Source organism: Puma concolor, unplaced genomic scaffold (assembly GCF_028749965.1).
Source record: "Puma concolor isolate L17-30 unplaced genomic scaffold, mPumCon1.1.hap2 unalloc_scaffold_45, whole genome shotgun sequence".
NCBI classification, from domain to species: Eukaryota; Metazoa; Chordata; class Mammalia; order Carnivora; family Felidae; genus Puma; species Puma concolor.
The window spans coordinates 113,989-130,414 of record NW_028240253.1 but is presented as its reverse complement, the minus strand read 5'-3'; positions in this window follow the sequence as shown (position 1 = coordinate 130,414).

Below are 16,426 nucleotides of genomic sequence, written 5' to 3'. Positions count from 1 at the left end.
ACAGGCTTATTTCACCCAGCATAACATTCTCTCTCTCCATCCACCTCGTGGCAAATGGCAAGATTTCATGTTTTTACGGCTAAATAATATTACATTCCATAGACCACATCTCAATTTATTCATCAGTTGATGGGTGCTTGGATAGTTTCTGTCATTTGGCTTTTGTAGAAAATGCTGCTGTAAACATCACGGTGCATGTATCCCTTTGAAGATTTTGTATTCTTTGTGGAAATACCTTGCAGTGAAGTTGCTGGATTGTAAGGTACTTCTATTTCCAGTTTTGTTTTGTTTTTTGACATCTCCATGTGGTTTTCCGGAGTGGCTGCACCAGTTCGCATTCCTACCCACAGTGCAAGAGGGTTATTCTATCCCCACATCCTTGGAAACACCTGTTGTGTCATCCTTCATTGATTTTAGTCATTGTGACAGATGTGATGTGTTCTCTCATTGTACTTTTGAATTGTATTTCCCTGAAGATCAGTATTGTTGAGCATTTTTTCATGTGTCTCTTGGCCATGTATATGTCTTCCTTCGGGAAATGTCCACTCGTGTCTTCTGCCCATTTTTAATCAGATTTCTCATTTTTTGGGTGCTGTATAACTGTATATATTTTGGACACTAACCCTTTATCTGATGTCGTTTGCAAATATCATTCTGTTGATGTTTTAGTTTTGTTGATTATTTCCTTGGTGACGGAAGGTTTTAATTTTTATAAAGTCTCATTATTTTTGCTTGCGTTTCCCTTACCTCTAGAGATATATCTACAAAGACGTTTGTACAGGCAATGTCAAGTAAGATACTACCCGTGTTATCCTCTGGGATTTTTATGGTTTCAGGTTTCACATATAGGTCTTTGTCCATGTTGGATTTATTTTTGTGTATGTTGTAAGAAAGTGGTCCGTTGTTTTTGTTTTGTTTTGCAGATTGCTGTCCAGTTTTTCCAAAACCATATGTTGAGGAGCCTTTTTTTAAATTTATGTATTTTTGAGAGAGAGAGAGAGAGAGTGAGCGAGTGAGCATGCAGAAGAGGGCCAGAGAGATATGGAGAGAGAGAATCCCACGCATGCTCTGCACTGCCCTGAGATCATGACCTGAGCTGAACCCACCATCACACGCTTTCGTGACTGGGCCACCCATGTGTCCCAAGACTATCTTTTTTTTCCATTGGATGTTCTTTCCTGCTTGGTTGAGAATTAATTGACCATAGAGGTGTGAGTTTATTTCTGGGTGTCCATGCTATTGATCTATGCGTATGAGTTTGTTGTTGTTGTTATTTTTTGTTGTTGTTTTGTCAGTACTGTTCAGTATGGACATACTGATCATACTGTTCTGATCAGTATAGCTTTGTAATATAACCTAAAGTGTGGAATTGTGATGTCTCCAGCTTGCTTTTCTTCTACAAGTTTGTGTTGGCTGTTTGGGGACTTTTGTCATTCCATACAAATTTTGAGATTATTTGTTCTTGTTCTGTGACAAATGTTTTTGTTAGTGTGATATCCCTATCACACTTCATTTCATTATATGTGTAGATTGCTTTGAGGAGTGTAGACATTTTAACAGTATTTTGTGCTTCCCATCCATGAACATGAAATGTATGTCCATTTCTTTGTGTCCTCTTCCATTTATTTCATCAGTGTTTCATAGCCTTTAGAGTACAGGTCTTTCACCTCTTTGGTTAGGTTTATTCGTGGTTTCTTGTGGCATTTGTGAGCCTGTCAGTGGGATGGATCCCTTACTTTCTCTCTGTGTTAATTCATGATTTGTTAGAAATTCAATACATCTATGTTCCTTGATTTCTGTAGATTGTGACTTGTCGAATTCATATATCGATTCTAGCCATTTTTAAGGGAGCCTTTCATGTTTTTTATAGAACCTATCATGTCAGTTCCAAACAGCGAAAGTGCTACTTCTTCCTTGCCGATTTGGATGCCTCTTATTTCTTTTTGTTGTCTGAGTGCTGTGGTTAGGGTTTCCCGTACTATGTGGGATAACAGTGGTGAGAGGGGTCATTCCTATCTTGTCCCTGACTTTGGAAGAAAAACTTTCAATTTTTACCCATGGAGGATGAGATGAGCCGTGGGTTTTTCATAGACGACCTTTATTATGTGCAGGGAGGTTGAGTCTCCATGTACTTTGCTGAGGGTTTTTTTTATCATGAATGGATGTGACATTTTATCAAATAGTTTTCCTGCATCTGTTGACAGCATCCTATTGTTCTTACCCTTTCTTCTATTACTGTGGTGCATCATGTGGATTGATATGTGAATGTGGAACCACACTTGCAGCCCAGGAATATATCCCACTTGATTATGGTAAATGATTCTATCCATGTATTGTTGACTTTAATTTGAAGGTATTTTCATGAGAATTTCGGCATACATAGTCATCAGGCTATTGCTCTGCAGTTTTATTTAAAAATTTTTAAACATCTTTTTAAATGCTTATTTCTTTCCTTAGATAGAGTACATAAAAGTGAGGGAGGGGCAGAGAGACAGGGAGAGAGAGAATCCTGGCCATGCCCCACACTGTCATGGCAGGGCCCAACGTGGGACTCGAACCCACGTACCGCAAGATAATGTCCTCATCCAAAATTAAGAGTTGGACAGTAAACCGACCGACCCACACAGGCGCCGCTGCAGTTTTCGGTTTTAGTGGAGGCTTCATCTCCTTTTGGTATCAGGGTAATGATGGCCTCATACGATGAATTTGTAAGTTTTCCTTCTTTTTTTATTTTTTTGTAATAATTCGAGGAGAATACATATTACCTCTTCCTTGAATGGATGGTAGAATTCATCAACGAAGCCATCTGGCCATGAACTCTTGTGTTTGGGGGGGGAGATTTTTAAAATTACTGATGGGGTATCTTTCTGTTTTCAGATTTTAGGTATCTTCCTGTTTCAGTTTTGGTAGTGTGTGTGTTTCTAGGAATTTGTCCATTTTTCTCTGAGTGTCCAATTTGTTGCATATAGTTGTTCATAATATTATCTTCTAATTGTATTTTTGTGGTGTTGACTGTCATTTCTCCTTTCTTATTTGTGATTTCATTTCTTTGAGTCCTTTCTGTCTTCTTTGTGAAGAGTCTGCCTAGGAGGTTTTCTTTTCTTTTTTTTTTTAATTTTTTTCAACGTTTATTTATTTTTGGGACAGAGAGAGACAGAGCATGAACGGGGGAGGGGCAGAGAGAGAGGGAGACACAGAATCAGAAACAGGCTCCAGGCTCTGAGCCATCAGCCCAGAGCCCGACGCGGGGCTCGATCTCACGGACCGTGAGATCAGGACCTGGCTGAAGTCGGATGCTTAACCGACTGCGCCACCCAGGCGCCCCAACCTAGGAGGTTTTCAAGTTGATTACTGCTTTCAATGAACCAGCCCCTGGTTTCATTGATTTGGTCTAGTGTCTCTTTGGTTTCTATATTCCTTATTTCTGCCCTAAACTCTATTATTTCCTTCCTTCTGCTGCTCTTTTTCTCATTTCTTCAGGTGTAAGTTAGGATTCTTTGAGATTTTTCTTGCTCTTTAAGGTAGGCTTGTATTGCTATATACTTCCATCATAGACTGCTTTTGCCGCATTCCAAAGGGTTTTACCAGTGTATTTTCATTTTCATTTGTTTCAGTGTATTTTCTCATTGATTTCCTGTTTGACCCATTCATTTGGTAGCATGTTACTTAACCTCCCTTTATTTGTGGCCTTCCCGCCCCCCCCCCCCGCCCTCTTTTTGTGGTTGACTTCAAGTTTCCTAGCTTTGTGGTTAGAAAAGATGCCTGGTCTGGTCTCTGTCGTTGGGTACCTCTTGAGGCCTGATTTGTGACCTAGAATGTGATCAGTTCTGGAGAACGCCCCAGGTATGCTGGAAAAGAATGTGTACTCTGCCATTTTAGTATGCAGTGTTCTGAATATATCTGTTAAACCCTTCTGGTCCAGTGTGTCATTCAAAGCCATTGTTTCCTTGTTGACTTTCTGTTTATAGGTTCTGTCTATTGATGTGAGTGATTTGTTAAAGTCCTCTACTATCATCATATTATTATAAATGAGTTCCTTTACGGTTGTTGCTAAATGTTTTGTATACTTGGTGATCGCATGTTGGGTGCATCAAAATTTACAATCATTGGATCTTCTTGTTTGGCTGTCCCCTTTAGTATGAGATCGTGTCTGTCTTCATCTCTTGTTATAGCTGTATGTATGTATGTATGTATGTATGTATGTATTTTAATTTAAGTATTAGTTGACATACAGTGCATTCTCCGGTTTAGGAGTAGAATTCGGTGATTCATCCTTTACATACAACACCCAGTGCTCATCACAACAAGTGCTCTCCTTAATACTCATCCTCCATCTAGCCCAGCGCTGACCCATCTCCCTCCATCAACTTTCACTTTTTTTTTTCTCTAACATTAAGAGACTCCTGTGGTTTGTTACCACGCTTCTCTTTTCCTGGCTCCTTCCTTAGTTTTCATGTGTTTTGTTTCTTAACTTCCACATGAGTGAAATCATATATGTGTCTTTCTCTGATTGACACATTTCACGTAGCATAATACATTCGAGCTCCATCCACATCGTTGCAAATGGCAAGATTTCATTCTTCTTGAAGCTGAGTTATATTTCATTATATATACGTATGTATGTATATATGAACATACACATATGTCCATATGCATATACATACGTATACATACACACACCACAACTTCTTTACACCTTCATCAGTTGATGGATTCTTGGGCTTTCTCCATAGTTGGGCTACTGTTGATAATTCTGCTATAAATATTGGGTGCATGCAATGTCACTATTAGGTATTTACCCAAAGGGTACCAAAATAGAGTCTCGGTTTTAAAGTTTATTTTGCCTGATATAAGTATTGCTACTGGCTTTCTTTTGACATTATTGGCATGATAAATATTTCTTAATTCCCTAACTTCAAATCTGCAGGAGACTTGGGGCGCCTGGGTGGCTCAGTCGGTTAAGGGGCCGACTTCGGCTCAGGTCATGATCTCGCGGTCCGTGAGGTCGAGCCCCGCGTCGGGCTCTGTGCTGACAGCTCAGAGCCTGGAGCCTGTTTCAGATTCTGTGTCTCCCTCTCTCTGACTCTCCCCCGTTCATGCTCTGTCTCTCTCTGTCTCAAAAATAAATAAACATTAAAAAAAAAAAAACAAATCTGCAGGAGACTTCAGTCCAAATAAGGCTTTGTAGGCAGCATCTAGATAGACATTGTTTTTTGTTTGCTTGTTTGTTTGTTTTGTCCATTCTGACGCCCTATCCAATGTCTTTGGATTGGAGCATTTAGTCCGTTTGTAGTCAGAGTGATTATTGATAGGTATATATTTAGTCCCATTCTACTAGTTGTTTTGTCATTGTTTCTTGATGTTTTCTCTGATCCTTTCTTGTCTGTAACACTTTTAGTCTTTCCTTTCCACTCAAGAGCCCGATTTAAATATTCTTTTCTTTTGACTGGTGGTACATTTCTTTACTTATTTTTAATATTTCTTCTTTTTAAAATTTAAGCCCAAGTTAGTTACCTTATAGAGGAATACAGTTTCAGCAGTAGAATTTAGTGATCCATCAAGTACAAAATATACCCAATACTCATCCCAAGGTCCACCCCTAATGCCCATCACCCATTTAGCCCATACCCCTATTCAGTAACCCTCCAAGAACCCTGAGATTCTTCCCTCTATTTAACAGTCTCTTATCATTTGACTCCCTCTCTGTGTGTATCTTATTTTTGCTTTCCTTGCACTATGTTCATCAGTTTTATTAAATTCGACAGATAAGAGAAATCATAGGATGTGTGTCGTTCTCTGACATATTTTGCTTAGCTTCATAAAGTCCGGTTCCATCCCCGTTGTTGCAAAGAGCGAGATTTCATTCTTTTTGATCGCCGAGTAATAGTCCATTGTATGAATATACCATCTCTTCTTTATCCATTCATCTGTCAGTGGTCATTTGGGTTCTTTGCATAACTTAGCTATTGTTGATAATGCTGCTAGAAATATTGGAGTACACGTGCCACTTCGAGTCAGCGTTCGTGTATCTTTTGGATAAATAGCTAGTAGTGCAATTGCTGGGTCCTAGTGTAGTTCTATTTTTTGTTTTCGTGACGAATCTCCATACTATTGTCCACAATGGCTACACCACTTTGCATTCCCACCAGCATTGCAAAAGGGTTCCCTTTCCCTGCATCCTTGCCAACATCTGTCATTTCCGGAGATGTTAATTTTAGCCATTCTGATAGGTGTGAGGGGATATCTCATTGTGGGTTTGATTTGTATTTCAGTGATGACCAGTGAGATGGAGCATCTTTTCATGTGTGACCAATCTGGATGTCATCTTTCTTAAAGTGTCTCTTCATGTCTTTGGCCCATTTCTTCACTGGATTATTTGGTTTCTGGGTGTTGAGTGGGATCAGTTTTTTATAGATTTTGGATACTAACCCTTTATCTGATATGTCACCTGCAAATATCTTCTCCCATTTCATTCCCTTGCCTTTTAGTTTGGCTGATTTTGTCCCCTGCTGTGGAGAAGCTTTTTATCTTCAGGACCCAATAGTTCATTGTGGTTTTTATTGCCCTTGCTTCTGGAGACATGACAAACAAGAAGTTGCTGCGGCCAGGATCAAGGAGGTACATTGCCTGTTATCTCCTCTAGGATTTTGATGGTTCCTGACTTACATTTAGATAATTCATCCATTTTATGGGTGTGTGTTTGTGTGTGTGTGTGTGTGTGTGTGTGTGTGTGTGTGTCGTTTAAGGACAGTGTCCAGGTTCATCATTCTCACTGTCCAGTATTCCTAGTACCATTTGCTGAAGAGACTCTGATTCCATTGGATATTCTTTCTGTGTTAACAAAGATTACTCACCATATGTTTGAGGGTATATTTCTGGGTTCCATAGTCTTTTCCATTGACGTCTGTCTCCGTTTCTGTGCCTGTACATACTGTCTTGATGAATGCAGCTTTCTAATACACCATAAATCCAAAATAGTCATGTTTCCACCTTTGTTTTCTTTTTCAACATGACTTTGGCTTTTGGTGTCTTTTCTGGATCCTTACACATTTTAGGTTGTTTGTTCTAGCTCTGTGGAGAAAGCTCATGTTATTTTGATAGGGATTGCATTGAGTGTGTCAATGGCTTTGGTAGTAGTGACATCTTAACAATGTTTGTTCTTCTAATACGTGAGCATGGAATGTTTTCCATTTCTTTGGGTTTCTTCAATTTTTCTCATAGACGATTTATAGTTTGTTGCTTACATCCCCATTGGTAGAGAGTCTGAGCGAGGGTTAGGGTTCGGTCCAGGTCGTTGCCAGAGCCAAAGCAACTCCAGTCCCGTGATCTCCCTAGGGGAATGAAGTAAGGGACCAGGAGACAGCGGGGGTCAAGTGTTTGATTAGGTTTCAAGATCGGGTTAGGATTCGGTTGAGGTTTCCGGTTAGGGGTAGGGTTTGGGTTAGGACCCAAGAGACTCCAGGTACTGAACCCACAGCAGGGCAGTGGTCACCCGAATGTGCTAAGTTGAGGGCACAGGGGAGAGGACCGGTAAGGTTCAGTCTTTGGCTTCCTGGCCACACAAATCTATGGGTCATTGGTTGGGTAGGCCTCAGGAATACCCTCAGACAACTGCAGCCGGGCCTGCAGTATGACATTGTGAGGTTCCAGGCACCATGTTAGGGACACTGCCCTGCTTCTGGAACCCCAGGCGCGTGGTGTTGCCAGACCTTGGGATTGGGTCCCCAAGGGGAGAGAGACTTAGCTACGGTTAGTGTTTGGGCCAGGGACGTAGCCAGGATTGAAGGGACACCAGTCTCGATATCTCCCTCGAGAGATGAATTGAGGGCTCATGCGAAGGTGAGGTTAAAACGAAGGGATAGGGTTCAAGGCCGGCTTAGGATTCGGAAGAGGGTCCATTAAGGGTAGGGTTGGGGTTACGTCCCAGGAGGCCCAAGGTGCCGAACCCAGAGGAGGGCAGTGGTCTCCGCAAAGGGCTGAGTTGAGGACACAAGGGACGGTTCCAGTCAGGATCTGTCATTGGCTGCCAAGGCCACACACGTCGATCGGCCCCTGGTCGAGGAGGCCTCTGGAATCCTCTTGGGCAGCTGCAGCCGGGTTGGGAAATGACATGGTGAGCTTCGAGGTTCCATGCCGAGTCAGCCTGCACTGCTTCTGGACCCCAGGTGCGTGGTGTTGTCAGACGTTGGAATTGGGTCCCATGGGGAGACGGCCTTAGCTAGGGTTAGGTTTCGGGCCGGGGACGTCGCCAGGGCCGAAGCGACTCCGGTCTCGTGATCTCTCTTGAGGGCTGAAGTGACGGCCCATATTAGAAGGTGGCTCAATTGCAGGGTTAGGAATCGAGGCAGGCTTAGGTTTCAGTGGAGCGTCCCGGTTCGGGGTAGGGTTAGGGTTAGGTCCCAGGAGGCTCTAGGCGCTGAACCCACAGTAGGGCAGTGGTCCCCCCGAGAGGGCTGAGTTCATGGCACAAGGGACCGTGCCGGTCTGGTTCCTTCTTTGGCGGCCAAGGCCACACATGTCGATCAGGGCCTGGTCGAGGAGGCCTCCGGAATCCTTTCGGGCACCTGCAGCCGGGCCTGGGAAACGACATGGTGAGCTTCCAGGTTCCATGCCGAGTCAGCCTGCACCGCTTCTGGACCCCAGGCACCTGGTGTTCTTAGACATTGTAATTTGGTCCCCATACAGAGGGAGCCTTAGCTAGGGTTCGGGGGTGGTACAGGGACGTCACCAGGGCCAGTGCGACCTAGGTCTCATATACTCCCTCGATCGCTGAAGTGACGGCCCATGCCAGAAGACGGCTAAATTGCAGGGTTAGGGATAGAGGCATGCTTAGGTTGTTGTGGAGGGTCCCGGTTTGGGGTACGGTTAGGGTTAGGGTTATGTTCCAGGAGGCTCTAGGCGCCGAACCCACAGCAGGGCAGTGGTCTCCCCAGTGTCTGAGTTGTGGGCACAAGGGATGGTGCCGGTCAGGATCCGTCTTTGTCTGTCAAGGCCACACAGATGATTGGACCCTGGTCGAGGGGGCCTCCGGAATCCTCTCCAGCAGCTGCAGCCGGGCCTGGGAAATGACATGGTGACCTTCCAGGTTCCATGCCGAGTCAGCCTGCACCGCTTCTGGACCCCAGGCGCCTGGTGTTCTTAGATGTTGGAATTGGGTCCCCATGCGGAGAGAGCCTTAGCTAGGTTTCGGGTTTGGACCAGGGACGTCGCCAAGGCCGAAGCGACTCTGGTCTCGTGATCTCCCTCGTGGGCTGAAGTGAGGGCCCATGCCAGAATGGGGCTCAATTGCAGGGTTAGGGTTCAAAGCAGGCTTAGGTTTCGGTGGATGGTCCCGGTTCGGGGTACGGTTAGGGTTAGGGTTAGGTCCCAGGAGGCTCCAGGCGCCGAACTCACAGCAGGGCAGTGGTCTCCCCCAAGGGCTGAATGAGGGCACAAGGGACGGTGCCCTTCAGGATCCGACTTTGTGTGCCAAGGCCACACACGTGATTGGGCCCCTGGTCCACGAGGCCTCCGGCAACCTCTCGGGCAGCTGCAGCCGGACCTGGGAAACGCCATGTTGAGCTTCCCGGTTCCATGCCGAGTCAGCCTGCACCGTTTCTGGGCCACAGGCCCGTGGTGTTGTCAAACGTTGGAATTGGGTCCTCTTGGGGAGAGGGCTTTAGCTAGGGTTAGGGATCGGTCCAGGGACGTCACCTTGACCAAAGAGATTATGGTCACTTGGTCTCCCTCGAGGGCTGAATTGAGGGTCCATGCGACAAGGCGTCTCAAGTACAGGGTAGGTTTCGAGGTAGGGTTAGGTTTGGGTGGATGGTCCCGGTTAGGGGTAAGGTTAGGGTTAGGGTTAGGTCCCAGGAGGCTCCGGGCGCCGAACACACAGCAGGGCAATGATCTCTCCGCAGGGATGAGTTGAGGGCACAAGGAAGGTGATGGTCAGGATCAGTCTTTGTCTTCCAAGGCCACACACGTCAATGGGCCCCTCTTCGAGGCCTCCGGGAACCTCTTAGGCAGCTGCAGCCCAGCCCGGAAAATGACACGGTGAGCTCCAGGTTCCAAGCCTGGTGTGCCTGCACCGCTTTTGGACCCCAGGCACGTGGTCTTGTCAGACGGTGTAATTGGGTTCCCATTGGCAGAGTGCCTTAGCTAGGGTGACGTTTCGGTCCAGGGACTTCGCCAGGGCCGAAGCGACTCTGGTCTTGTGACCCTCGAGGGCGGAATTGAGGGCCCATGGGACAAGGCTGCACAAGTACAGTGTTAGTTTTCGAGGCAGCCTTAGGTTTTGGTCGAGGTTCTCGGTTAGGGGTACGTTTAGGGTTAGGGTTAGGACAGAGTAGGCTCCAGACACCAAAGCCACAGCAGGGCATGGTCTCCCTGCAGGGCTGAGATGAGGGCAAAAGCGATGATGACGTTCAGGATCAGTGTTCGCTGCCAAGGCCACACACGTCGATGGGCCCCTCATTGAGGAGGGCTCCAGAATCCTCTCAAGCAGCTTCAGGCCACCATGGGAAACGACCTGTTGAGCGTCCAGTTTCCATTCCGAGTGAGCCTGCACCACTTCTGCACCCCAGGCGTGTGGTGTTGTCAGACGTTGGAATTGGGTTCCCTTCAGGAGAGAGCCTTACCTAGGGTTAGGATTCGGTCCAGGGACGTCGCCAGGGCCGAAGGGACTCCGGTCTCGTGATCTCGCTCGAGGGCTGAAGTGAGTGCCCATGCGACAAGGTGGCTCATGTGCAGTGTTAGGGTTCGAGGCAGGCTAGGTTTCATGGAGAATACCGGTTAAGGGTACGGTTCGTGTTAGGTCCCAGCGGGCTCCACGCGCCGAACACACAGCAGGGCAATGGTTTCCCCGACGGGCTGAGTTGAGGGCACAAGGGTTGGTAACCGTCAAGATCAGTCTTTGGCTCCCGAGGCCACACACGTCGATCGGCCCATGGTCGAGGAGGCCTCTGGAATCCTCTCGGGCAGATGCAGCCCGGCCTGTGAAACGACATGGTGAGCTTCCAGGTTCCATGCCTTGTGAGCCTGTACCGCTTTTGGACCCCAGGCACGTGCTGTTGTCAGACGTTGGAATTGGGTCCACATGGGGAGAGAGCCTTAGCTAGGGTTAGGGTTCAGTCCAGGGACGTCGCCAGGGCCCACGCGACTCCGGTCTCGTGATCTCCCTCGAGGGCTGAAGTGAGGGCTCATGCGACAAAGTGGCTGAAGTGCAGGGTTAGGGTTCGAGGCAGACTTAGGTTTCGGTGGATGGTCCCATTAGGGGTACGGTTAGGCATAGGGTTAGGTCCCAGGAGGCTCCAGGCGCCGAACCCACAGGAGGGCAGTGGTCTCCCCGAAGGGCTGAGTTGAGCGCGCAACTGATGGTGACGTTCAGGATCAGTCTTTGGCTGCCAAGGCCACACACGTCGATGGGCTTCTGGTCGAGGGGGCCTATGAATCCTCTCTGGCAGCTGCAACCCGTCCTGGGAAACGACATGTTGAGCTTCCAGGTTCCATGCCGTTTGAGCCTGCTCCGCTTCTGTACCCCCCGCACGTGGTGTTGTCAGATGGAAGAATTGGGTCCCCATGGAGAGATAGCCTTAGATAAGGTTAGGATACGGTTCAGGGACGTTGCCAGGGCTGATGCGACTCCGGTCTCGTGATCTCCCTCCAGGGCTGAATTGAGGGACGATGGGACAAGGCGGCTCAAATGCAGGGTTAGGATCGAGGCAGGCTTAGGTTTCGGTGGAGTGTCCCGGTTCGGGCTAGGATTAGGGTTAGTGTTAGGTCCCAGGAGTCTCCAGGTGCTGAACCCACAGGAGGGCAGTAATTGAGGGCACAAGGGATGGTGCCACCCAGGATCAGTCTTTGGCTGCCAAGGCCATGCATGTCAATGGGCCCCTGGTCGAGGAGGCTTCTGGAATCCTCTGGGGCAGCTGCAGCCCGGCCTGGGAAATGACATGCTGAGCTTCCATGTTCCATGCCATGTGAGCCTGCACCGCTTCTGGACCCCAGACACGTGGTTTGTTCAGAGGTTGGAATTGGATCCCCATGGGGAGAGAGCCTTAGCTAGGATCAGGGTTCGGTCCACGGACGTCTCCAGCGCCGAAGCGACTCAGGTCTCGTGATCTCCCTCCAGGGCTGACGTGAAAGCCCATGCGAGAAGGCTGCTCAAGTACAGGGTTAGGGTTCAAGGCAGCCTTACGTTTCGGTGGAGGCTCCCAGTTAAGGGTCGTGTTAGGTTTAGGGTTCGGTCCCAAGAGGCTCCAGGTGCCGAACCCACAGCAGGGCTGTGGTCTCCCCGAAGGGCTGAGTTGAGGGCATAAATGAGTTTGCTGGCCAGGTTCAGACATTGTCTGTCAAGGCCACACACGTCGATGGGCTCCTAGTCGAGGAGGCCTCCGGAATCCTCTCGGGCAGCTGCAGCCGGGCCTTGGAAAAGACATGGTGAGCTTCCAGGTTCCTTGATGAGTGAGCCTGCACCTCTTGTGTACCCTAGGCCCGTGGTGTTTTTAGACTTTGGTATTGGGTCCACATGGGGAGAGTGCCTTAGCTAGGTTTAGGGTTCGGTCCAGGGACGTCGCCAGTGCCGAAAGGACTCCGTTCTCATGACCTACCTCGAGTGCTGAAGTGAGGGCCCATGCGACCAGGTGACACAAGTGTAAGGTTAGGGTTCGAGACCCGCTTAGGTTTCATTGGAGGTTCCCAGATCGAGGTAGTTTTAGGGTTAGGGATATGTCCTAGTAGGTTCCAGGCGCCAAACCCACAGCTGGGCAGTGGTCTCCCCGAAGGGCTGAGTTAAGGGCACAAGTGAGGGTGCCGGTCAGATTCAGTCTTTGGCTGACAATGCCACACACATCGACAGGCCCTGGTCGGGGAGGCCTTCGGACTCATCTCGGGCATCTTCAGCCGAGCCTGGGAAATGACATGGTCAACTTCCAGGTTCCATGCCGAGTGAGTCTGCACCGCTTGTGTACCCCAGGCGCGTGGTGTTGTCAGACGTTGGTATTGGGTCCCCATGGGGAGAGATCCTCAGCTAGGTTTAGGGTTCGGTCAAGGGACGTCGCCAGCCCGAAGCGACTATGCTCTCGTTATGTCCCTTGAGGGCTGAAGTGAGGGCCCATGCGACGGGGCATCTCAAGTTTAGGGTTCGGTTACAAGGCCGGCTTAATTTTCGGTGGAGGCAACCGGTTTGAGGTAGGGTTAGGGTTAGGGTTAGTTTTCAGGAGTCTACATGCGCCGAACCCATAGCAGACCAGTGGTCTCCCCAAAGGGCTGAGTTGAGGGCACAAGGGAGACTACCGGTCAGGATCAGTCTTTGGCTGCCAAGGCCACACACGTCGATCGGCCCCTTGTTGGGGAGGCCTCAGGAATCCTCTCGGGCAGCTGCAGCCACCGGGGAAACGAAATGGACAGCTTCCAGGTTCCATGCCCAGTTAGCCTGTACAGCTTGTGGACCCCAGGCACGTGGTGTTGTCACATTTTGGTATTGGGTCCCCTTGGGGAGAGTGCCTTAGCTAGGGTTAGGTTTCTTTCCAGGGACGTCGCCAGGGTCAAAGCGATTCTGGTCTCATATTCTTCCTCGAGGTCTGAAGTGAGGTCTCAAATGTAGGGTTAGGGATCAAGGTTGGCTTAGTTTTCAGAGCAGGGTCCTGGTTTTGGGTAAGGTTAGTTTTAGGTCCCAGGAGACTCCAGGCACTGAACCCACAGTATGGCAGTGGTCTCCCCGAAGGGCTGAGTTGAGGGCACAAGGGAGCGTGCAGGTCAGTATCAGTCTTTGGCTGCCAAGGTCACACACGTCAATGGGTCCCTGGCCGAGGAGGCCTCCAGAATCCTCTGGGTCAGCTGTAGCCCGGCTTGGGAAACGACATGCTGAGCTTCCAGGTTCCATGCCTTGTGAGCCTGCACCGCTTCTGGACCCCAGGCACGTGGTGTTGTCAGACGTTGGAATTGCGTCCCCATGGGGAGAGTGCCTTAGCTAGGGTTAGGGTTCGGTCCAGGGACGTCGCCAGGGCCGAAGCAACTCCGGTCTCGTGATATCCCTCGAGGGCTGAAGTGAGGGCCTATGACACGGGGCTGCTCAAGTGTAGGGTAGAGTTCTAGGCCCCCTTTAGTTTCGTTGGAGGGTCCCCTTTTGTGGTGGGGTTAGGGTGTGAGTTGAAGGTACAGGGAGGGTGCCGATCAAGACAAGTCTTTGGCTTCCTATTTCTCACAAATCTATGGCCCCCTGTAGGGTAAGCCTCAGGAATCCTCTCGGGCAGCTGCGGTCGGGCCCGGGAAATGTCATGGTGAGGTTCCACATTTCTTTCTAAGTGACCCTTTACTGCTTCTGGACCCCAGCCACGTGGTGTTGTCAGAGGTTTATAGTTCGGTCCAGGGAAGTCGCCAGGGTCGAAGTGACATCAGTGTTTTGAATTCCATGGAAGGCTGAAATGAGGGCACATGCTCCGACATGTATGTGTTGTAAGGTTAGTGTGATATATAGGGTTAGGTGTAGGGTGAGTGTTCTAGTTAGGGTTACCATTAGGTTTAGGGTTAGCTCCCTGGATGCTCTGGGTTGTTACCCCAGAGCATAGCAGGTGTATCTCCAAAGGGCTGAGTGGAGTCACAAGGGTGTGTGCCGGTCAAAATTATTCTATGGGTTCTAAGGCTAGACATATGTATGTGCCACCCTTACTGTAGGCTTTAGGAATCCTCCAGTGCAGCTGCCGTCTCGCTTTGGAAATGACATGGTGATTTTCCACGTTCCATGTCGAGTATTTCTTCATCAATTCTGGAACCCATGTGCATGCTGTTATTAGAAAATATACAAATGTGTATTTTCTGATGGAATGATATCTCCCTTGATGTCTTTGCGGTGTTAAAGTGCTCTTCTATGATTGTATGAGTATCAATTATTACATTAGGTTTTCAGTGTTTTGTGTATTGGATTCTCTCAGGTTGACCACATATATGTTTACAATTGCTGTATCTTTCGTTGGATTATACCTTTTTTCTTTTTTTAAAAAAATTTTTTTTCAACGTTTATTTATTTTTGGGACAGAGAGAGACAGAGCATGAACGGGGGAGGGGCAGAGAGAGAGGGAGACACAGAATCGGAAACGGGCTCCAGGCTCTGAGCCATCGGCCCAGAGCCCGACGCGGGGCTCGAACTTACGGACCGCGAGATCGTGACCTGGCTGAAGTCGGACGCTTAACCGACTGCGCCACCCAGGCGCCCCGGATTATACCTTTTTTCATTATAATTTCCTTCTTTCTCTCTTCTTAGAGTTTTATTTTTAAATGTATTTGTTTGATATAGGTATGGCTACTGCTGTTTCTTTTGATAATTTACTTCTGTAATTACTCTCTTGTAGGTAGAGAATAGATAGGTCCTATATTTCATTCATTCTCTCACCCAGTGCCTTTTTTTATGAGGAGAGAGAGCTCGGGTATGGGAGGGCTGGTTGGGGGAAATGGGGGAAGACAGAGAGCAAGAGAGAGAATGAGACTCAGTATGTATCTTAAGTAAGTTCCTTGTTCAGTGCAGAGCCCAATTAGGTCTCAGTCCGATGACCCTGGCATCATAGCCTGATCCAAAGTCAAGAGTTGAAATCTCAAGTGATTGAGCCTTCCAGGCGCCCCTATCTGTCCCCCTGTGCCTTTGATTTGAGCATTTATCCTGTTTCCTTTCAAAGTAATTGATAGACATTTACTTGTCCTTTTATTACTTGATGATTGTTGTTTCTGAATCTTTCTGATACTTTCTTCTCTTTCTCTTTTTTATGGTTTGCTGGGTTTCTTTAGTACCACAGTTGAAACTGCTTGTCTTTATAGTCTGCATATGTATTGGTGGTGTTTGATTTGTGGTTATTATTAGGTTTGTACCTAACCACTTGTGCATATAGAAGTCTATATTTAGTTGATAGTTGTTTAAGTTTGAACAAGTTCTTTACTCCTCTCCTCCCCGTGTTGTAGATATGTAGTGTCATATTTCAAAACCTTTCATATCGCGAATACTTTGGCTGATGTTTTATAGATGTACTCATTTTTATTGCTTTTGTGTTTCGCACGTTAATAGTGTCACTTTAGGTGTTTCTTTTCCACTTAAAGAGTCCGCTTTAACATTTCTTTCAGGGGTGGTTTGTCGGTTGTGAACTCGCTGAGTATTTATTTGGGAACCTCTTCATCTCTCCTTCCATCTGAATGATAGTGTTGTGGATAGACTCTCTGGCTGCAGATGTTATCCATTCAGCACCTGTACCATACCGTGCTGCTCACTTACGGTTTCAAAGTTTCTTCTGAAAAACATCCAGTGATAACCTTATGGGGCTTCTCTTGTAGGTAATTGTCATCTTTTGGTTTTTCTGCTATTAAATTGTTTCTTTATCACGACATTTTGCATTTTAATTCCTATATGACTTGATGTGGATCTGCTTCTGTTGAATATTTTGGAGGTTCTTTGTGCCTCCTG